Source organism: Alligator sinensis, unplaced genomic scaffold (assembly GCF_000455745.1).
Source record: "Alligator sinensis unplaced genomic scaffold, ASM45574v1 scaffold588_1, whole genome shotgun sequence".
Taxonomy (NCBI): Eukaryota; Metazoa; Chordata; order Crocodylia; family Alligatoridae; genus Alligator; species Alligator sinensis.
In genome coordinates, this window is record NW_005842244.1 from 150587 (window position 1) to 174829 (window position 24243).

Here is a 24243-nt window from a genome sequence, read left to right on the forward strand (position 1 = left end):
ATCTCTATTGGATGGCAAAAATCACATACTTCCTAATCTGCAGGTAACAGCACAGCAACTCAGAGCAGTTCACTTTCTAACCTATGCATCATATGTATTGTTTTTTGATACACACATACATAAATTAATTTTGCGTGCTTTTTGCTATGATCCTATTCTTTATGGCTCAAGACTGATGCTGCTTTTCCTCAGCATCATCCAACCCAGCAAGCACAGGCACTGCCTCTTGGCAGGCTGAGAAGGACCAAGCACACTGAAGATGAGGTACAATCGATCCAAATACGATGAACTCTAAATATGGATACTAGACCCTGTAAATATTGAATACGTTCATGGAGGTTGTGTTCCCCCTCTTCCCCCAATTTGGGGCACAGAAAAAAAGATCAAAATATGCTAAACCTGGTGGCCACCTAGCTATTTCTTTTGACATCTACCTCTTTCAGTCTGACTCCTGAAAGGCCAAAAAAGAAATGGTAGTTGAAACTACTTGACAGAAGGGAGAGTCAGCTTGTGTATGTGTTAGTGAAGTCCTTCTAAATCTGGTTACAGAGGATCACTACTGAAGTAGTCGCCCCACCCAATCTGAGGTTTAGCATGGATAGCTAATGAGCATGGTTCAAAATGCTCTTTCCTCTTCCAGTTTTGATCAGCTTCCTTTCATCATTGATTAGTATCCTCAAGCAAGACAAGAAGCCAAACTCATAATGGAAACCATCTCCTGCCTCCAACATATATGCTTTAATTGGAAAGGCCAGTCCATACTACACGTTATTATTAGCAAACATGTTTGCTTATGCTCATGAGACTGAAAAGTGGGGAAGACATGTCTTTACTACATTCAAAAGGATCAGCTCCTTCCTCATAAAATACAGGCACTTGAGGTTTGGTGTTCTTAAAAAAAAAAAAAAAAAATTGGCACTAAGACTATACCACATTGTTTATTAAAGATCCACAATGACATCTTTGCTTCAATTAGCAATGAAAAAAAAAATCTCACATGGTTAAAAGACTGCATCTTAGCTCAGATCTAATGAATCTTTTGACCAGGTCCAATTACATTTCCCATTTTCTGATCAATTTGCTGTGTTCACTGATGGCCGTCAGCCAAGACTACCTAAATCCTGAAACTAATTTTTGTGTTTCCAGCAAGCAAAATAAAACACAGAAATCCACTTGTTCCACACACTAAACTATATTTCTGAGTTATGAGCTAAATTTCCTCCTGCACATAAGATGCAGAAAGACTAGGAGTCTACTTCAAAAGGACTTCCTCTCTCTCTCTCTCTCCCCCTGTATTTAAATTAGTAGATTGTGTGAAACTCATATTTTATAGCTCTGCACAAAAATCTTAACAATTGCTTACTAATATTATGCAATGACATCATGCCATTTGTGGAAGTGTAACATAAAGGGATGGACTTTTACTGGTTTCTGATAGCAGGACTATCCACTAATATATTCTTTTTTATCAAAGCCTTCTCAAAATGTATTGACCCCAGCAGATTTCTCTGGTTGCTTAATTATAAGAGAAAGATGACAGCATAGAGGCTTAGTGAATCCGTATAAAAGTCTGTTAAGATGCTTCATTACAACAGCAGAGCATTGGTGAAAAGAGACATGTCAAAAGTGCCAGTCCCAGGATCCTATATAAAAGAACAGGGCTTTTCTGCTAACTAAGCCTAGTGGTGGGTACTTGGACTCTGCACAGTGATACGGGATTGAAACTATTAGCTTACCTTTATAGGCCTGGGCACACAATATGCTTACATCAGTATAACGTACATCAGTTCTGTAGGGTGATATAAATTACACTGAGACCCAGAGCAGACAGATACATTCCTATTCCACCGAGGTGCATGCAATAGGCAGCTATCACCTCACCACTAGGAGGCAAATGAGCCTGTAGCGACAGCCTGTTTGCCTTGAGCAAACTGCAACCCAGGAGAGGCTGCAGACACGCGACATGTAGAACTTATACCAACACAGCTTTACCCCTGATTTCCCCCAAGATAATTCTGTAGCAGATCAGAGTATGTGACAAAGGGATGACTGTCATGCATCCGCTCCTTTTTTGCACCGGTGTAGACATGTAGTAATGTCCAGCCTCTGTGTCAGACTGGGTATGACCTAGTAGCTTCAGGCTAGAAGAGGTATAAAATGGATTTTGATGTCTTTTGGAAGCTAAGGGGAAAATAGGAACAGTAAAACAAAAACCATGCAAAGTAAACATCCAGGACCCAGACAAACCAGAAAGCAAGCACTGGATAAGACTGATGTTGTGGTGTTGCTCTTTAATGCTCCCAATAAATTCAGTCACCCAAAAAGGGTAAGCTGAACCACTTGAGATGGATGTACTATGTTGTAGGAGCACGGCAGGAGCTCACGCTGTTTACAACAAAAGAATACGAGTGCTGAAAGCAATCAGTACCTTTAATTTTAAGTCTCCAAACTTTGGCACATCTATGAGGATGTAGTAGAGTTTCTCCCTCGGAGAATCTTTGTCTTCTGCTTCTAATGTTACACTAGAAATGACCTTTTTCTCAGCAACTTCAAGCTCCAAATCTGCAGTCCTGGAGAGACAGAAAGGGAGCCACCAGTGAGAAAGGTGCATTTCAAGCCAGTCCAGAGAGGTAATACTCCCCTTCTATGCGACTTTGGTCAGGCCACAGTTGGAGTACTGTGTCCAGTACTGGGTGCTGCACTTCAAAAGGGATGTGGCCAGCCTGGAGAGGGTTCAAAGGAGGGCCACCCGCTTGGGGAGAGGGCAGGCCTTACGAGGAGACACTGAGGGACCTGAACCTGTTCAGTCTCAGCAAGAGGAGGCTGAGGGGGGACCTGGTGGCTGCCAGAAACTCATCAGGGGAGATCAACAGTAAATAGGCAGAGCCCTTTTCTCCCCAGCACCACCTGGGGTGACGAGGAACAATGGTCATAAGCTGTTGGAGAATAGGTTTAGGTTAGAGATCAGACGGCAATATTTTACAGTTAGGGTGGCCAAAATCTGGAACCAACTTCCCAGGGAGGTGATCCTCGCCCCTACCTTGGGCAAATTAAAGAGGAGGTTGGATGAACCCCTGTCTGGGGTCTTGTGAACCCAGCATTCATTCCTGCCTGTGGCAGGGGTCAGGCTAGATGATCTGTTCAGGTCCCTCCTGACCCTAGCTACTATGAAACGATGAGAAAAGCAAATCCTACAATGGCAAGCTCCTGTGCAATTTTGGACTCAGTAACATCATCTATCTTGCATAGTGGCTACTAATTTCAGAGGCCATATTTTGCACAAGTCATAACATGGCAATGGAAGACTGTTAGTTTCAGAGCTGGTCAGAAAAAAAGAAAAGAAAAGAAATGGCAGGAAGCATCTTTCCACGGTCTCTGCCTCAGACCTTGCAGGTCCACCCACCTCATCCCACTCTCCTTGATGTAAATATGTAGGCAGAAATTCCCTTTGGGGCTCTCTCAAGTGTGGGGTCACAGCCCCCACAACAGCAAAGCAGCAGTATTTCTATTAGGCGATGCTGGGCAAAGAAGGAGTTAAAGACTAAGAGTGAAGCAGTTTGACGGAAAAGGTAGTTCACATATGTATCAGTAAACACTTGTGGTACAGGTGAAGAGGTTAGATGATGATAATGATGATGAATCTTTAATTTCCTCAGGGCAGGAATTACACTTCCTTTACTTGTTTGTCCAGCATCTAGCACAGTAGCACCGTTAAGCCATCTTTCCTGCCCACACTTTGTATCCCCCATCCTTTGTATTTTAAAATAGAGGAAGCACTGCAACGAGACCCTCTTCCTCAGATTTAAGCTGATGTCTCAGTCCCTGTCTGATAAACTAGCCATGGAAAAAGAAAACAAGTCAAACCAAATAGGGAGGACCTTGGGGGTCGGGGAGAGTGAACACAACCTGATTATTTCCCCATAATATGTTTGCATCTCAGGAAAACTGTATTTGTGAAAGTCCTGCACCTAGACATCTCTCATTTGTGTGACCATCACTTGCTCAGCGTGATACCACAGGGCTCTCTTCACTTGGCAACACCATAGGATGGAGTATTCTTGTTCTTGAGCAATTTCTCCAGTTTATTAGGCATGAACAGGCTTCTCTTAGAATCAGGGATGTACAATGTTTATAACCTATACCTCAAACAAATATTTATTATAGCATCTGAAGGGGAATCCCTAGCCCACAACAGTATATGTGTTTTGCCTTATGTTCTTATTCAGAATCACGGGCATACACGTCTTTGCACTGCCTGGCTCTTTCTTGCTGAAAGAAGACCCCCGCAAACCTCCAAAGCTGTTTGCTACCTGGTAACAATGACGTTTCTTTTATACTGCTTTACGTGACAATAGGAGCCAATTGAACTAGACAGTTCTGAAGTTAAAATAAGTACGGATTTGTCTACACAAGGAAGTTTGTGCACAGAAAGCTCAGGGGTGACCTGTACTTTGCACTAAACACCCCATATGGATGCTCTGAGCATATACACCTGGAAAGCTGGATTACTTGACTTTCAAAGCAGAGTAAGCAACCTCATGGAACGGCACTCCTACAGGGTGTTAGTGCAGGATCAATAGTTTATTGGAAATTCACATCCTAGCTGATTGTTCACTACCTTCCTCTCTAACAAGTGCTAGTGGTCGATTTCAATTTTAAATTTTAAAAACTAAAGTTAGTGCACTAGTGAAGAATCTTAAGTACTGAAACAGTTTTCATTTGTTTAAAATGACTTTTTTTTAATGGATCCCATCCTGTTTTTGTTTAGCCCCTCAGGCCTTCAAATGGTTGAGTTTTCTTGACCGACAGCTCCTTTTTGGAAACTTTTATGAGTTGTAAGAAGAAGTATACATGTGGTATACAATTCATACTTACGCTGGTGAACACATACTGCCGGGTTAATTCCATGATTATCCGTGGAATTATTCTTGTAACTGCTCAACAATGTAAGTGAAGGCGGTGGACCCACAAGCATGGAGAGTAGTAGAAGTGCTTTCAGGTTTCTCCAATCTGGGAAAAAAGGCATCTTCTGACCTTTCCAGACTAAGCAGCACAGCTGTAATTTTTAATATTAGTGCTCAATTTGCAGATGTAAAAAAAAGCAAACAGTGCTTTGTGCAATAATTTTGATTACAATCACCTAGTGAAGATTCCAAGATTTTGGGAGCAGAGAAGTGACTCAATAGGTCAAATAACTCAATTATTAGTGAACCTTAAACTTTTTGTCACCATTTGTCCCTTTCTTCTTTGGACAGCCCTGATTTTTGCCTCTCTCCTATGTCCTCTGTGTATAACTTTCATAAAAGTTTACAACTGTGTCATGACAATGAGGGCTTCCTAGATTTTGGCAAAGCCAGCGTAGATGTTTGTAAACAGGTGGAAGAAAAAGAGAATCCTAGCCAATCAAGACAAATGCAGGGAAACTGCAAGGAGGGGAAAGAATGAAATAAAGAGGACAAGTGAAAGTGGGGGAGAGGATGGATCCTACCCCCAAAGGGCAGGAGTAAAAAGTCAATGTGGTGGGAGATTCCTTTCCTAAAAGGAGCTGAGGAGATGGAGAGGATGAGGAGATCCCAGTCCCAAAGGGAAGGACAGAGGGTCAATATTATATTTCTTGTGCCACTAAAAACAGCATTGGTCAACATTTCCTAGGGATAGTAAACATACCCTCCCCACCCTCACTTGGGCTGAAGCAGCAAAGCCAGCAGCTTCACCTGGCATCTTCCATCTCATTCCTCTCTTCTTCCATGTCTCAAAAAGGCTGCAGTGGCACTGGCTTTCCTGCCAAGGTTGTTATCACTTGAGTTGACTGGGGATTAAAGCAGACATGAGTATCCAACTAGGCTAGGGACACACATTCAAAAAGCCTGAAATGATTCAATCTTTGCAGGTTAGTCTAACCTGGCTAGGCTGAATCAGTTTGTAACTGAAAAGACATTCCAGAAATGCAGGCACATACCTGCAGTGACTCAGGCTAGAAGCTGGAGGGGTGCGAAAGCAGCCCTCCCTTCCCTTCTACAATGCTGAGCTGAGGGGGGCATGGCAGGCCCCTGCAGGACACTCTGATTAGTGAGGGGTTCTCCTCCCCTTCTCTGAGCAGCCTGGCAGGGAATTGAAACACAATGTTTATCACCCCTAGAAAACAACAGAGGAACACTACCAGCTGACCTGTTGATTAGTTCCAAAAAGCCCTAAGCGGTCACTGCTCTATCTCTGTCCCAGTGAAATTGGAGAGACACACACACACACAGACACCTCTTGGCATTAGCTAGCATACCACATGCCTAGGGTCTATGGGGTTGGGGTCTGTGCTGTGGGAGATGGGAAGGAGGGAGGAGGGGATTCCTGCTTGGGCAGTGAGGGGGGAGGGGCAGGCAGGGGGAAGCCAGACAGACCCTGCTGTGCCTGCAGTCTCTGCTGGAGCTCCAGCCAGGGAGCAAAGGAATGGGGCCAGCTCTGCTGTGGAGCAGAAAGACCTGCCCAGCCCAGAGAGCATGCTGGGATGCTGGGGGACTCTGATTTAATCTAAACAAGGAAGGGGTCTGGGACAGTCATTCTATAAACTGATTTGACCCAAATCAGTTAAGTCTGATACTACATTCTACCAGGTTTATCTCAAACCAGTTTCAGCCATTTTCAAACTGGTTTATATGCACTGAACATCTGTTCTGTTACAGCTTTAAACCAGTTTCTGATCACTTAAACCAGTTTATGTGTAATTTCTGTCCCTAGCCCTAGAGGCTCCAATTTCTTATGGCCCCTTAACATGTACGTGGCCATGATTTGTAATGAAACCTGTCCTGGGCTTGCTCCCACTCTCTGCTCCCTCCTACACTACAAGCAGCTCCAAATTCTGGCCCCCCACCCCATGAGAGTTGTTTGACCAAAGGCCAGCCCTGATTATATATGGCACTCATGTACCATGAAACTTCAGATGTTACATTGTGACATTTAGGGGATCGGTAAATCTCTATTGCCCCAGGGCTCCATAACCTGAAAGTCAGGGATGAAAGGTCAGCAATATTTCCCTCGTAGAAGAGAGACTTTTGTGCACTCTGCCCAGACAAGCCCAAGAGGAAACACTGCCGGAAAACAGGGATGCATCTCTGTTTTGTAACTTTTCATTGTTTACTACTTCTCTGAAAATTTTAAAAATACACACAGGATGCTCTGGGAACGTAGCCAAAGCCATTTCAAATGGGCGGAGTGTCGATACCACACTCCACACACCAGTCTGCTACTTCTCTCTAAAGGAGAACCTGAAGTGAATTTGTGAAAACCATCCCTAACAAAAACATCAGCAAGAAGCCCCCCAAATCTAGAAAATTTTCAACATATTTCCTTTTAGAGATTTGACTAAGCATTTAGATTTTTGCTTTGAAACAGAAATAGGGCACTTATCTACATGACAAGAACCAGGCAGGAATTTTCTATGAAACTATATATTTTTTTAAATCTGAAAATTATGACTTATAAAAAAAAAAAGTGTCCAGGGGAAAGGGATGTTTTTGATGGAATTTCCTCTGCGAAAAAATGTTGGGGGGAAAATTTTGGAAACAAATGGTTTGGGCAATTTCAAAGTGAACAACATCTGAATTCTGAGCCCAAAGTGACTTTTCATTTCAAAACTTGTTAGAATAAAAAGACCAAAGTTGAGGTTATCTGTTTTGTCTCCCCTTGCTTTTTTTTCAGTTCACTAAAATGTGACAGTAATTTTTCATCTTCATTTGGGAAAGGGGAAAAAATACAAAATCTTAAAATTGTGTGTGTGGTGGGAAAACACTTTCCTGCCCAGCTCTACTCATAATATCTTTGTGAAATACTATTATTCCCAGTTTGAAGATGGGAAAATGAGGCATTAGCAAGCCCAAGTAACTTGCCAGTGGGCACATGGGAAGCCTATGACCAAGCTCAGAGTCAAACCCAACTCTTTTACATCTGTCACACTTAAACCATGGAACCATCCTTTATTTTTATGAATTTCAAGCCAATAAATGAAAAAAAAAAAACCCTGTCTTTTACTCCATGTTCCTCCCATCCAGTTTGGCTTTGTTCAAGACTTTCACGCAAGTCTTTTAAACCCTGATTTAAAGTCTAATGACTTCAGTGGGCTTACTTCTATGTCAGGCCTACATTGTCCCACTCCCATCCCATTCCCCTTTGACCAGATAGTATTAATCATATGAAAGGGGTTTGCTTGCTTGACTAGAGGCCAGATAGCTTTTCCCTCTTGGAGCCAAGACAGGGTTTTGAAACCCAATTTCCATGGGGTAAAAAAAAATACTTGACCCAACTGAAGTCAGTGGAAATATTAACACCGAGTTCACCAGAGTGAGATCAGACACTACCTGCTAAAGAACATCTATACTAAACTCACAGTGCTGTGGTCAAAAGGATTAATTTGCCAAAGTGCATTTGGGAGAATGCTTCCACCTATTTACATTTTCACAGACTTCTTGTCACACTTTTAGCTTCTTTTCTACTTTGGAGATCTCAAAACAACCGAAGAGTCTCCCAATGCCTGAAGAAGCCCAAAAGCTTGCAAAGACCTTTTTTTCCAACTATTTAGTTGGTCTAATAAAAAATATCACATCTTCCCCTGCTTGCCTTTGGGAGAATGAAAAATGTGTTGCAGGCAAAAATCACTGGGGAGGGGAAAAGGGTGAAGAAGATGGAGAAAGGGTAAAATCCTAATCTAAGCCAAGTCAATGGAAGTTTGGCTATTGATTTCAATATAGACAGGATTTTATCCAGTGTCCTCAAAAAGCACTGTCTTATATATGAATGTTTTTCACTGGATTATATTTAGTCTGTAGTGGCTTTAGCTGAAGTCTGGCTCAGGCTGCAGTCCAGACATGTTGCTGTGCCAGCAGCAGGTACATTTCTTCTACCCATGAAATTATTTATTTAAAATGTTCACAATTAAAAAGGAAACAGGTTTTTTTCTGTCCACAGTGGGTGTTTTTTTTCTTAAGTCATTTTGCATTGAATGTCACTTAAACAGCTAACCTGGAAAGATGAGGGATTTCATCGTTGACTGGCATGATGGAGATGTAAAGTGTCCCTTGGACTGTGTGCTTGCCATCTGTCAGCTTCATGGTAAAACTATCCTCTAGGCTTTCTGTGTCATCATGCATGTACACTAGCATCAGTCCTGTAGCAGGGGGGGTGGGAAACCTGAACACTGAAAACTTAGAGCACAGCAGGCAAGTCATCTTCAAAAGGATATTCCAGTTCTCAAGATGCCAGTGATAATCTTTAAAGGACTATGAAGCCTGGAACCCCCATTATCCAACAGTTTCATCTTGCTCTCATTTTTAAAAAATCATTATTACTGATACTACCACAGAGCTTAGGACCCCACTCTTCCAAGTGTTGTATAGCACCTAAAACAAAGGGCCAACCCTGTCCCAAAGAGCTCGTGATGTAAGTAAAAAGCAGCAGCACTAGACTAAGGGAATTTGCCTTACTAATGTGTCTTGCCAGCCAAGGTCCACTTTGCTCCGTTACCCTCTTTTTGAAATGCATGATGGAAACAGTATACAGGACAGATCCAATTGATGTATTCAGGATTTTGAAATGATTCAAAGGAACATGCTCACAATTGGAGATGCTGCTCCTGAGAGCCCTGCTGGACCTTGTCCCTGGACATCCACAGCTGAGGGAACTGGGTTAGGCCCTTAGTGTCTGGCTGCTAAGAGTCTGGCTCACCAGCACACTTGCAATGCCTTGCAGGCATTTCGTTCCTATTTAAAAAGAGGTATGTATAGCTAACTACATTTAAATAACTGAAAGAACCATTTAGCTTCTACATTTTTGCTGAGAAGAAGAAATTAAGGTAACATTGGCAGCACATTTTCCAAAGAGTTCAAACACCTGCCATATATCTTGCTTCAAGCAGTACACATAGGTACACACATCAAGCAAACACATCACATTTTAACTCTAAGATTCAACTATTGGAATAGTGTCTCAAGGGTCCTGGGAGATGTTCACCATCAACTGTAATGCCTCTGTTGAAGACACTTTGATTTATCACAATCAATTTAATCTGTGTATAAAACTTGAGATTTCTTTTCTCCCTCTTTAAAGACCTTTCTTTACATAAAAGAGATTGATTTTTCAGTCAGTCCGGTTTATGGAATTGACTGGGGTATTTTTTTTTAATTTAAATGAGGTCTTTTCAAATTTTAAACACACGCTTTTTACATTAGTGTTAGCAGTTTCTCAGCTCAAACCCAAACCGTTTGTGGGTCGCTGGGGTGCCAAATAGCCCCCAGCCCTGAGCCATTTCCTCTCCACACCCCTCTCCCTCTTTTCACTTGGCAAGCACGAGACACAGATGCCAGGCTGTGGAAGGTATTTTTCTGCTGCATCTGGTTCCTTAGCAGATTCTACAGGCAGTTGTGTTGGCAGCTTCAGAGATGCCTTTGGGTCCATCACATGCTTAAGCTACTGGCTGAACTGGCCAGTTCTCTTGTACATCATTTTCCTTTGGCCCAGATTGTGTTGCAAAGGGGATGAAATTGTACAGACATTTAAGAACAAGCTTTTGTGGAAATCATCCATGGAAACTGAATGGAAGCACTTGTGTGTTCAAAAAAAAAAAAGGTGGCGGGAGGGAAGAAGATGGGGGAAGATTGTACAATTGTTCCCTTATGCTTGCAGAAAACGACAAAATGCTGTGAATGTTCAAACAAGCCAGAGAGTCAATGTAGTACATATGCATTACAGTCTGAGTAACTAGAAGGCCTCAGTTCTTTCTGTTGCAGTAGGAAGTCCCCAGCTCAATTTGCACAGAAAGTATTCAGGAGACTGCAATTCAATCTCCTTTCTCAAGGCTGAAAAGCTTAAACAAATACTGAGCCGGCTGCAATGAATTGTGGCTTCCAGCAGAGGACATCCACAGCTCATGCAATGGAAAACTAGTGGTAATCAGAGGCAAGCACTTGTACTACAAAGCTGATAAATGAAAATTATTAAGCATTCAGAACCCAGGATCTGACCCCAGCCTTTTAAAAGTTGCATTCAGTAAAGACAAAACACCCTATGAACAGAGGGCAACATTCCTCCTGAACAGGCCACAAGAGTGACTGTAATTAAGCCAAGCCTCATAATAGCGTGTTAACACCACGAGACCAGAAGAACATTTTGTTCGCGTGCAATCATATATAATCCATGTAGCCCTGATGCAGTGGACGTGTACAGACAATAAAGCCCAGTGAAGGGAAGCCAAAGTTCCATTACTCAGACCTTGTTTGAGCTCGGCCAAGGAAAAGCTGTGAATTTGTAAGTCTTGATGAAGCACTGCTGAGTTCAGCGACTTGTACCAACTGAGGTCTCTGCCATAGATTCCATTTAATATCAGTCCATGAACAGGAGGGCTAGCAATGGAGAAACTCAGCACATCCTGAGGGACATCCAGATCTTCAGTATTCAGAGTCCCACGTCCCATCACACAGAAGTCACCTTCCATAATCTAGAAGAAAGTAGAGGGAACGGGGAGGGGAAGGGAAGGAGGCACATCTTTAGGTACTGCTGAAAGGGAGAATTGAGTACTAGAGTGAAAGATACTGGAGACATCTATACATTTCCTAAGAGACTCCTCTGAAGGCTTTTAGTGCTGAAAGACAGAAAGATGAGCGTTTATACTGGAAATTGTTTATAAAAATTATTTCTGGAGACCAGATGCACACGAGGGAGAGAATGCAAGATTTGGACAAGCTTTTTTATCCAGGGCTGATTCAGATAGGCAGGCAGTTTCAAGGGGCCCCAGGACACAGTAGAGCACAGCATCTGATTTTTATTACTATCCTTAAATAGATTTATGTGGGCTCCTTCCTCCAGATAGATGGAAGTTGGATGACTCCACAGGTGTCAGATTTGCCTGCACTGCCTTCATGCAGGGAACTCGAGATTTTATCTGGAATGAAAAGCCTATTTGTATTGTATGATCTTTCCTCTCTCACACCATACGCACCTTTAAAAAGAAAATACCGCATGTACTTGTTTTGCATTGAAAACGGAATTATAATACAGTACAAAGCCAACACTTTTGTTCATGTGTAGGTTGTATATCTCAATGTCATGAAAAAGCAAACAAGTGTGTCTAAGCAGGCCACGTACCAAGTTACATAATTCAGCGGGTATATCATTTGGATTCTATAAGTAAACTATTTTGTTTTAATCTTCTAACTGGGAGAATGCAAGCAAACTGGTGATCCTGAGGAAATTATTTTATTTTGCTGCAACAGAGTAGGCCTCACTCACTAAATGTTTGTGAGGTTAGTCGTGTTACTGGAGTGGAACCAGACTTCTATAAAAAATACCTTTGTGCAGCAAATTCTCTAATAAAGGACCGTAACAGAAGATTATTTCCAACAAGTATGTTGGAGGCATCTACTGTACTGCATACTGAGTCAGGGGTGGGTCCAGGCGGGTGGAACTGGAAACCCAAAGGCAAACTGTTCAGCCTTGGTTCATGGTCTAATCTGAATGAGTTGCAAAACACAGCCAATTAGATGCTTAAATCTCTATGATTTTTAATAATCCAACATGGAATTAGCAGCATTTCTTATGCTGACCACATCTCCAAGGGATTCAAAATGATTTCAGTTTTATAAAATAAGAGGATAGAACGGAGCAACATTTTAGGGATTATATCACATACACACACACACTATTTTTATGTGTGTGTGTGTATACATTATATATTATAAAAAATAATACTTTATAAATATATAAAATCAAAACCTTCTGCTGAAATCAACATACATTTTTGGAATATTTGGCCCACTAAAACTACTCATTTTAGCAAACTAATTTGGGGAATGTTTTGGCTGACCAGAAACTACACTTTTTAAGCTAAATATATGTGCAATCTCTGTTCAGCAAAAGCATTCCAAAAATTGGTGTTGATTTCTGTTTATCATGAGTGATTGGTGCTTCCTGAATCTGGGGGACACCCACAGAAGCCACCGACAGTGGCGGCCCTGTTAGGGGGCACCGGCCCTACCGACAGCACCAGTGTTGGCCATCGGGGGGGCACGGGCCCCTTCAGGGGAGGCACGTGCATACCGGTGCACCACCTACCAGTCGCCTATGCTGTTTATTAAAAAGTGAAAGAAAACCCCTTGAAAACAAAATAGTGGGGTTAAAGACGATTGTTTTCAATTTTGTGATTCACCAAAAAACTTTGCAATTCACTCCGGCCCTCCTCTCCCCAGAAGAGAGAGGCTCTGTGACACAGGGTGCAGTCTCCTGCTGCAGCCTGAGTCGTAGTCCTCCAACACCTCCAACAGGTCCCCCCTCGCTGTGGGGCTGCAAGTCTGGGTTTTGATGTACTGCCGGGGGGGATGCCCACCCCCTCCACAGCACTTCAGAGCCCTGCCTTCCCCTGCAGTCCCACACATAGGGCTGAGGGCACCAACGTGAAGTGCTGCAGATGTAGCTTCCCCCCAGTCCCCATGGCAGCCTGCAGCCTACTCGGGTCTGCTGTCTGACAGCTGGAAGGAGGGCAGTGTTCAGAGGGGAGGGTGTGATCCCTTGCGACCATCAGCCCCGACTAGTGCCCTGGGCTGTCCTGTTTTCAGGCAGACAGGAGAACCTGCAAAGCGTGCTGGATGAGTGCTCTGGGGTCCCCTGGCCGTGCGCTTCCAGTGGTGCAGACTGTCTGCAGAGCACACAGACAGCTCCTAGCACCTTTGTACAGCTTTCATCCAGTTGGGTTTCAAGTGCCTGAAACCAAGTGGCTAAACACCAACCAGATGATTTGAACACTGGTACGTACCCCAAGACATCAGATTGACAAGGTTATTAAATGAATCACTAGACTTCTCCATCTAGCTTAGATGGATTATATTTAGTTTTACTATGTTGTGTAAAATTCGTGCTGCCATTTTTATTTTTCTTGGCTAAAAAATGCTTATGATTAATACCACTGAAATAGCAGCGCAGCGCCTAGGCAAAAGAAAAAAAAAAACACAGGGAGGGGAATGGAAATCATCCTTAGACTTGAAAGAGATCGTTGTAGAAATTCAGCCAAAAACTAGAGCTGGGCTGAAAAAAAAAAAATCATGCTCATCCTGAATTTCAGACAAAATGAAATGTAATCGTTGTAATTTAATGGCCAAAAGTTGATATGGTTGGGGGAACAGTTGAGGAGGGAGAGTTTGCCTGCAGGGATAAACTAGTAATATGTAATTCATCTAGTCACAAATATTAAGGCCAAACAGGATCTGTTAAATGATCTTGTGCAGCAAGGGCTATAGAATTTCAACCAGCTTCTCTTGCTCCATGCTTGTCCCCAGAAAGGCATCCTGTCTTGAAATGAGGACCTTAAATTGTGAGTATACCGCGTCCATGGGTAGTTTGGTCCAATGATTAATCATGCTGATGTTTAAAAAAAACCTGTGCCTTATGTGAGCCATTCATATATTTAATGTCTTTCAGACATGTTTTGAGTGTAAGCGTTAGGCCCAGCCATTCACCAGCCTCTTCACCCAGCCTCCAAGGGATTCTGGGTAAGATCCTGCAGCAGTGAAATCAATGGGAATTAGGTCATTGATTTTAAATGTGACCAGGAACAGGCCTTCTCTGTACAAGTCCTCTGACAGCAAGAGAATTTCACCCTTGTAAAAAAAAATCATGCCTTGCAGATTGCCTTTGAAGCATCCAGCCACAGCTTTGCTAAGGGAAGTATCCAAGTCATTTTACATTAAAAAAAAATCTATAACACGTGCTTACAAACCCAAACACAGTGCTAATTATAAAATACATAAATAAAGGTTGGGCAAATATCACCAGAAAACAGTTTGTGGAATATTTGCTTGCATTTAAATTAGATTAGACTGAGTTTTCTTCTATGAATAGTTGTGAAAAGAACACATTTTAAGCTTACCATATGCTCCAGTACCATACTTGCATACAGCAAAAAGTTAAGATGCCACAGTTCATCATTCATACCCACTATGGTAAATTTTACATGCTGAATGCAGTTTGAAAGAGTTTCCCAGTGTCTTAGCAATTAGAAAGTTAAAAAATTAAGACAAAACTCTCATCACACCCTTCAAAATTGAGGGTAGTTAAAACTGCCTAGATATTCTTGTTTATTTGTAGCGTGGTAGTTAGGTGTCTCAGTTACGGACCAGGAAAGCACTATGCTAAGCGCTGCATAAACAGTCCCAAGGAGACAGTCCACTGACCCAAAAGCTTACAAACTGTTTATCTGCTGCTTCCCAAACTCCTACAAGCCCCAGACGTATTGCTTACCCCTGATCCCAAGTACAAGGCATATCCATGTACAAAAGACTGTGTATCTTATGTGACCAAATGCAACCCACAAACAGTGCAAATTGCAACTGTCAAAGAGCACATCTGGGTTTTAAAATAGAGCTCGTCAAAAAATTGGCCAAATAAATACAATGAGCAAATTTGAGAAAATCATAGTTTGTTTGCAGATGCTTGAGAGTTCCTGGCTGCTAGCCCCGCATGCTGTCCACTGCTCTGTCCCACTTGTTCTCATGACAAATGTAAATAAATGGCTTTATATAACACCGTGCCTAACAATTGACAAGGCTCATTCCCTAAAGAGCCTCAATGCTTTGTGGTGATATAAAATGCACTGTAGCACCATATTGTCTTTAACTCTTTTGCTGTTGCCTTATGTTGCAGCGTTTTTCCGAATGCTCTGTTGGCATTGTGAAAGGACAGAGCTCATTCAGGATCAAAACAGATGTCAGTCGCTGATTTTTGTATCTAGTACTTAAGCTCTGATTCAACAGTGAGAATCCTGGACATGGGGAAACACAGTGCTGAAGAATGTGTAATTCAATTAAATTAATTGACATTGTTTAAAGTAGCAACCCCTTTGCTAAATCCATCTCATTCAGAACACTTCGTTTTACTCGTACAGCCTATGTGAAACACTAACGCTGATGAGTGGATTAAAGAGGACTTTGTTTTATTTATTATTTTTCTTGTTTTGCTCCGCTTCACGTGAGCACAGCAGGCACAAGCCTCCTTTCGCACTCATCCTAACACACACGTCCTGCTCCAACTTCTCCACTAAGGCTGGAAGAAGGAGAAAAGATTCCACTTTTCAAATAGTTGCAACGACTCTTGTATAAAGCCACCCTTCTTTAAAAAGAGAAGTTTCTTTGAAAATTATAAAAGCTTGGAATGCAATAACACACACCAATACTGTCAAATAGGTAATTTCAGGATTAAAAAAAAGAGAGAAATTAAAGGATTTGTCTTCCTTTCAAATATATGGTAAGGAGTCACTTGTCCTCGTTCCTTTTTAACTTGCTCTCTGATTATAATTCATTGTTCAATTAAAAAAAAATATTTTCAACCTGCTCCATATGATCGCCGTATTAGAATTTCTCAGTATACCAGTTGCGTATCCCTTGAAATGCATCATTGATGCATTATATCAACAAGGACTCACGCTTTCATTTATCTTCAAATATTTCACAATCCACTGCAGTATATTCTCAGCTGCAATTTTCACTTTCAAGTTTGGCCACCATGTGTGGAGCATTAATTTCTCTATTCGCTTGTAATTCATTCAGGGACTTACACCAGCTGAGAACCACATATGGAGGCCCAGATTTACAGAGCTTTTATTTTGTGCCATGGAAGCCTACAAGAAACAATTTTCTATTTGAATATTGAGTGTTTACAGTGGTCTTGTCATTCACTAGAGACAGCAGATTATGAAATCATATTCTACAAGAATCTTATCCAAAAAAATGACTGTAGCATTTAATAACCCTGCTTGGTTTAAGTGTTTTTAAAGGCTTTTTCTGTTGAATAAAGAAGAATAAAAGATATAATATTTGCTATTAAACAACACATGTCTCCTTTATTTTTATAGGTCCAGTTTCAGTCAGTGTCTGTCTCTGTATCACTCTCTTTGCTATCATCATAACTAGGTTATATTAAAAAATGAACTGGTGAAAAAATGGGCGAAGTAACTCACAGGCAGAAGGGGCTGGATGTCACACTAGTTTAGATAACCACCATACCATCTACACACCAAAATGAAGGTGTTGTACCATGGACGGACACATGCATGCACAGGAAACAAGGGTAACAAAGATGGCAACACTAATCTAAGTACATCCCCAGGTCCCCAGTGATGTTTTATAATCTTCCACTACATCTTCACTCCTGTTATTACCCCACCTAACCTAGTTAAGGCTAGCACAGGTATGTGGGAAAATACTGCACGCACACTTTCATTTTGCTGTGCAGACAGACTTTAAACTCCTCTTTAAGGCAGCCTTCTGTCTTTAGCTCCCTTCACTCCTTTTTCCTGTCTGATGCTGATCCCAGTGGTCAATTCTTGCTTCTCAAAACAGGAATACTGATTTTCCCTATCCCCCTACTCTTTCCAGAATAGTCACCCTTTCTGATTTCTGTCATGATCAAGCATTTGCAATGCAATTCAAAAACCAATCGAAGCCCAGGCAATAACTGGCAGTTTGACAAACGTATGGATCTTAACAACTTCATCCTTAGAGATTTTATGAATAGTCTTATACATCAATCATTTCTGCATACATGAAATTTGCCACTCAGGTTGTGCGATTAGTCATTAAATCATATGGTATTAAAACTGGTTAGAAAATACTGGTTAGAAGTTTTCCAATCAATCAATCAATTTTTGGTCAGAAAATGACAATTCATCAAAAGCAGCTCACTCTATGGAAACAGTTAATCTCAACACTGCTTTTTTCTGCCAGCTCACCCTCCTGGCCTTTCCAAGAACCAAGACTTTCTAGGACTGATACCATCAGGCTCCAAAACATCCCAAAAGTTTCCATTGTGATAGTTGGCGAGAGTCAGGGAAAAAGACCCAAAACTCCTTTCAGTTTGACTGTGGAAAAATATCTTTGCTTGCTAGAACATTTTCTACAAAGACCTAGTTAGAAGCAAAGTCTTTTCCATTTGAAAATGGGAGCCAAGGCAAGAAATTCAGTGAGACAGAATGGAAGAGCCTACACTGAACGGTGCCTGGGATTAATTAACATGGTGTACCTTCACAACAGTAGTCAAGGGGATCTTGTATGAGCAAAAGTGGTCAGGAACCAGTAATTCTTCTGCATCTAAGAAAAGACTTGTCTAACAGCATGGATCTTCATAACGCTACGTTGTGGCAATCATTCACTGGGTGGCATCTACTGAATCACTGCAAGCCTTGTAGCTAATACTTTTTAGGGATTCAAAAGGGTTTATTTAGATCAGGCTAGCTACTGCTAACAACAATTATGGGACAGCAGTTAAAGTTCATGTTTCAGGATTTTAGAGGATCTCTAATGGTTAGAGACCAGGACGAAACCAAACGTGGACACGGGAGATGGGGGAAGAAAGAGTGGGGTATGCTGCAGATGATCTACCTCCCGTGGGCTTCTTACACCTTCAGCAGCAATACTTGGAGCTGGCCCCTGTTAGAAGCACAAGGCTGGACTAGATGGATTTCAGATATAATCAAGCAGGGCTACTACTTTATTCTTTTTTCTAGTTTCCAACCTCCCAATTTATTCCCATTGAAAATGAGTGTGCAACTCATTCTGATGCCTTCTTGGTTACAGACAGAAAGTAAAAATCAGCCTTCATTAGTGCTCATCTAAATGGCCATGGGCATTCAATTTAATATCAAAACACCAGCAACTTAATTCTTTTTTTGCCCAAGAATAGTTCAATAAATGTGATGTCCTAACAAGTCACAGAAAACCGATTACAACAGTCATTTAATTACTGAAATGTAATCGATGACAAGTCCCATAAACTGTACAGGCTCTGGATTTTACCCCAAAACTGATGATAAAATGATATTTCAGGTGATAAACTAGGAGGTTGGGCTGGCTACTCAACTAGCAGCAAGGCAGCCTCCAGGTTTGCGTGTGCCCGCAGATGTGAGTATAAACTCATCTTCATTACGCAAGCGGACAATTAGAGAGAGGCAGACACAGAGCGTGTCCATGAATCCGCAGGGCTGCTCCAAGGGGTCTACTTTGCCTCATTTTTGTAGGCTGGCAAACCCAGAGGGAGCAGGACATGCTTCACAGCACAGCACCCAGCCAGAGCACAGATGTCACATAAGCATGACCAGAGACCACCAATGGTATCAAAGGAGAAAATGACATCTATGCACTCATTTACATCGACTGTAAGATAGCAGGAGCAGTTGCTCTATTTCACCCTGTGTTCCTACGGGGCTAAAATAATGGTTCTCAATAGGTTTTCCTAGGAACTACTGCAAGACAGCAACAAAAACAACCACATATCCAGTTAAGTTCACTGTCATGCCCCTTCAATTTTTCCTTGCTAATAAAACCATTTACTGTCCCTGATCCAAGTAATAACTTTCAGCCAATTAAAGAAAAAAAGAAACCCAAATTTAGTAAATGTTGTTGCACAAAGGGACCTGAACCACCAACTGAGCACAGAACATCTGCAATAATTAGATAATCTGGGTCCTGATCTGAGCTTCACAGGTGATACCTATTCCATGGTGGAACAGACAAGTACTTGCAAAAATTAGGGTCAGAATCGGAAGGCTCAAGCCCATTTCTAGTTATTAATAACGGTGGGGCAAAATTAAAGCTGAAGTGCTTTTGAGTTAGCTCCTTCTAATTGCAAAATAATCTTAGAGTAAGTAATCAGGGATCAGTTCCAAGAAGGAGGATGGAATCAGAGGTTTACATTGGGTAATAAGATCACACTTACTGTTATGTTCCTGAGTCCTAGATCTGGGATTTCATCATTAACCGGACTGATGATAACATAGAATGGCACCGCCATGGACTTGTGCAGGCCATCGCTAACAGCAATCATGAAGTGATGAGCAGTGGCTTCCAACTGCTCGTGCTTAGACTGAACATAGTTGATGTAACCAGCCCGGAGACTCCGAAGACTGAATGAGCCTTGGTTGAGAGTAAGAAATAGGATGAAAAATACATGGAATATTTAAACCGATTCTAAAACACACATTAGCTTGTTTCTTAAAGTCAAACACTATTAGAGATATGGCCATCACTTGTGAACGCAGGGAAGTTTGGAACCAAACTGCAGTGCAAGCTCATATCTAACTATTATGAATGAGACCAAAAAACAACGCAATGAGGTCTATTGGCACATGGATTAATTTCCCATGGGAGTACTGGAAGCCCTTTTGCTAGAATCATTTAAAATTAAATTGGACAAAGCATTCACAATAGTGCTATGCAGACCAATTGTGCAGCGAATGACAGACAAGATGACCCAATCACTTTCTGATGTGATGTAATCATGTTTAAATATATAAATGATCAGTGAACCAGAAGCAACTTGTTTCTGTGAGATAATATTTCTCTCCTACCTATGGCCAGCATTATACAAACAGCTGTGAAGTCTCAATTATCTTCTATTATATTATACTCAGATAAGGCCAATTGTTTTCAGGAATATATCACATTTATATTATCACGCTCACTTGCATTGATTCCAGCATTGCTCTTCTCATAACCAGATGAGGGAAGGATGTTCTCTAGGAAACCATACCGAGGATTTGTCTCCAACATGAAGTTTAGTTCCTCGGGGAGCGTATCCTCATCAGAAGCATTCAGATAGTCCAAGCTGATACATGCTGAAGATCCCTCATCCACTACAAACAAGTTCCCTGAGAAAAGCCAGGTTAGCATTATTCTAACCATCCATGAGCTTTGGGCTGGGCATCCATTCCACCCATTTCCAGCCCAGAGGAACAAGAGAGGAGGTAGAGAACGTGCAACACCTGGTAGTCTCGAGCTAAGCTTTAGCAGATGCAAACTTTGGCCTAAACTTTTCCTTATTCGTTTCTTTAGATGAAATTCACATGAACTACGTAAAGTATAAGAGTATGGGTTTGTGAGAAAAATACTCTCACAATTTCACAATACTAGGTTGATGCTATGAGTTGAGACGGGGCAGAAATGGCCACTAGGAATAGTAGCAATTGTAGTAAAAGTAAATGAAGAATCATTTTAGGTCATGTATTTTGTATCATGTATTTTGCTTTTAAACTACTTTCTTTGAAATAAGAATATACTTTTCGTATTATTATGTTGTGGTTTCTGGTTATGTGCAAATGCTCCATCTTTTTTTTTTTTAATGAGTTATATTTACGATAGGACATTTGGAATGGGTGCCAACAAAAGTTTTTCTTGGACGCACAGGACCAATGGGATCATTTCGCCCCCATCAGGTTGTGTTAATTAGTATCTCTGCCATTAATGAGCATCTCTACGCCTTTCCATCTGATGCCAAAGATTAAACAGCAGAAACAGGAAAAAATAAAAGGGGTGGGCAATGAATGTAAAACAAATGGTTTGGAAATGGAATATTCAGGACATGCTGGGTTTTATAAACAGCCGTAGACAGACCATTCTCCAGGCACACCCCCACCCTTCAGACGCAGGGCTTGATCCAGCAAGATTGGGAGCAGCTGATAGGTGGAAAGAATAACTTTCATTCTCTTAAAACCTATGGGGATTGAGGGCCCTCAGCACTTCATAGCCACTGTAGGCTTGGGCACAGTAGAACAGATGAAGAACCCACCAAAAGCTTTCATAAGCTGCATCAAGGGGTGCAGATGGTCACCCCTTGATGCACCTTATGAAAGCTTTGGGTGAGTTCTTCATCAAGCCAGGAGGGGAGGGGGCACTGCACTTGTGATGGGAATGAGGGCTGCCCCCATGGCATGTACAACTGGGAAGGGAAGAGGGGAGCTAGGGTCCCCTGCTTGGGCTGTCTGCACAGTGGGGGAGAGCCACAGTTTGCAGCTCATGCCTCATGCACCTCCCCAGCACTGTGGCCCAGGCACCATGTGCCCCTGGGTGCCTAGACACTGGACATCCCTGCTGTGGGCTATAGGGTCTGTTGCTCTCCCTGTGCATGAGATTTAAAAGAGCAGTGCCATGGCCCTGCTATGATTGTGGGACCAAATGTGCTGACCTCACCTAAGATGAGACCTCTGCACTCCCACAGAGCAGAGAGTCTGCGCTGCATGCAGCTGGAGACAGCAAATTACCACAGGGATGGGGGCCTTGCATTACATTGGTTTTATGCCAGTGCGACTCCATTGATTTTAAGTCATACATGGACGGCATAAATCTGAAGTCCAGTCATGGAGAATCAAAACCAGAACAACATCCGTTTCCCCACATACATATGTGCAAAAAGTTCAGCTCTTCACATTAGCTCCAAAGAAACAACCCCTCCTAAATATCTAACTTTGCGCTGTAATAGTCAATAAGAAATATTTTGATGTTTCAAATATACTCTCAGCTTGTCATCTCAATCGTATTCTTGCACTAAGGTTAGTTTTATATTTAGCCAACTGTTTACTTTGTACCAGATCTGGACAGAAAGAATCAAGGATGAAAAAAAGACACGACAACAACTACATTGTGGGCTGAACTTTTTCCTCATTTAAAAGATGTCTTTACAAATTTCTAAATAACTCTAATATGCATCTCAGTACTCTTTCCAAAGAAATCCATTAGGATTACAAATTACCAAATAGACATGTTCTTCCTTTAAGGGTGTGAGTAACTCGAGGATCTGCTATTAAGTTCAGCACAGCTTAAATGCATGGCTGGGTTGGGACCTTACCCTTCATACAACAGTTACACTTCCACAATAGTTTTAGTCATTTTTATACCTGTTTTACAAAACAGAGAAACAGTGCCATAGGAGGAATTATGGTCAGTATTTTTAGGAGAATCCTTTCACTTTGGTTTCTCCCATACTTAAATGCCCCATTAAATGGCAGACACAGACAGATTTCAGAGGTGTTGAACATTATTGACTCGCCCTGCTCTAGTTACTGGACTAGAAAAATGCGCCATTCTCCCAGGAGGCAAGCACAAATCCTGCGTTAAGAGATATAATTGCATGTACTGTCTCCATTAAATGAGTCGGCTACATTGCCTTCCTGCATAAGGAGCTGCTTCATTTTGTTATCAAAAGCAGGCAAATAAGTAGCTATGGGGGAAGGGAGAGTGTGGGGGAATATTTAAAAATCAAAAGGAATGAAAAGACCTGACCAATGTAAAGGAGTTAAAAAATACCCCGTTGCTGAAGCACTTCTGCTAGCAGCACGCCTGCACAGATGGAAGGAAGCGCTGGCACCAGTGACCCTGCTCATTCTTCTGCACCATTTCCATTTTCCAAGCTCTGTGCTCGTACTGGATCTCTGGACCTTCCATTCTCAGTGGTATTGTAATTTGCCAGTGCACATCTTTAAAAGGAATGTCTTAAGCAAGGCTTTAAGGGAAATTTTCAGTTACCTATTGGACATCTGGCTGCAATCCTAGTCCACCCAAGTTGAGTCACGGAATAACTATTGCAAATGAGATGAGAGTCCTCCTCCTTCTCGCAGCCATTTTTTCTGACTTAGCCTTAAGGGTAAGATGAAGGCTCATTATACAAGTAGACATACAGACAGATTTTCAGGGACTCAGCTGGGGTAGAATAGGATCACGCTTAGAGGTGCAGACACCCGAAGCACCACTTAGACACCTAACAGATAGAATAGGCTCTGGGCTGAAGACTATTTTCCCATAAAGTCAGGGAAATAAACACCATGGGGCTTGTAGTACACCCACTGCAGTAGTTCTCAACCTTTTTATATACAACGTACCCCTCAGTAGACTAGAGGCACCCCTCTGAAAATGCTAGCTCTTGGTTTTCACTTGCTTTTTTTAATACCGGAAAATACTAGAGCAGCTCTTCTGTTGCAAAGAACTTAGAAAGACCACATCAGGTGAAAATGGTTTCAGTACTGTGGATTTCTATTTGAAATCTCTGGGTTCATCATGTGAATTAAGCTTGCACACCTAACAGTGCTAACATTGTGTGGCACCCTTGAAAGGATGCCAATGCACCCCCAAAAGGATGTTAAAGGCACACCCCAGAGTGTTGCAACACCCCCTTGAGAATCACTGCCATGGCAGTGCTATTTTCTTAAAAAGCCTAAAATTCAAGATTGACATCACCATATTAGGTCTAAGCTCTAGTGTTATGAAAGTACAATAGTTAACCATCAGTTCTTCCCTGTTCATTTTAAATGATCCTTTGAAAAAAAAATGAAGTGCTTTCTGTAAGTGAAATTGAGAATCAGAATCCAAATCAACAGGAGTAACTTCTGACAGACCCAAAGCGGAGGTCACATCTCAGACATGACCTGAGCTTTGGAGAGCTCTAAGTCCACAT

At 41.8% G+C, this 24243-nt stretch overlaps 1 pseudogene; it reads right to left on the minus strand.

Moving 5' to 3' along the window:
- LOC102385040 overlaps window positions 1–24243 on the minus strand; it is a 119296-nt pseudogene that overhangs the window by 61669 nt on the left and 33384 nt on the right.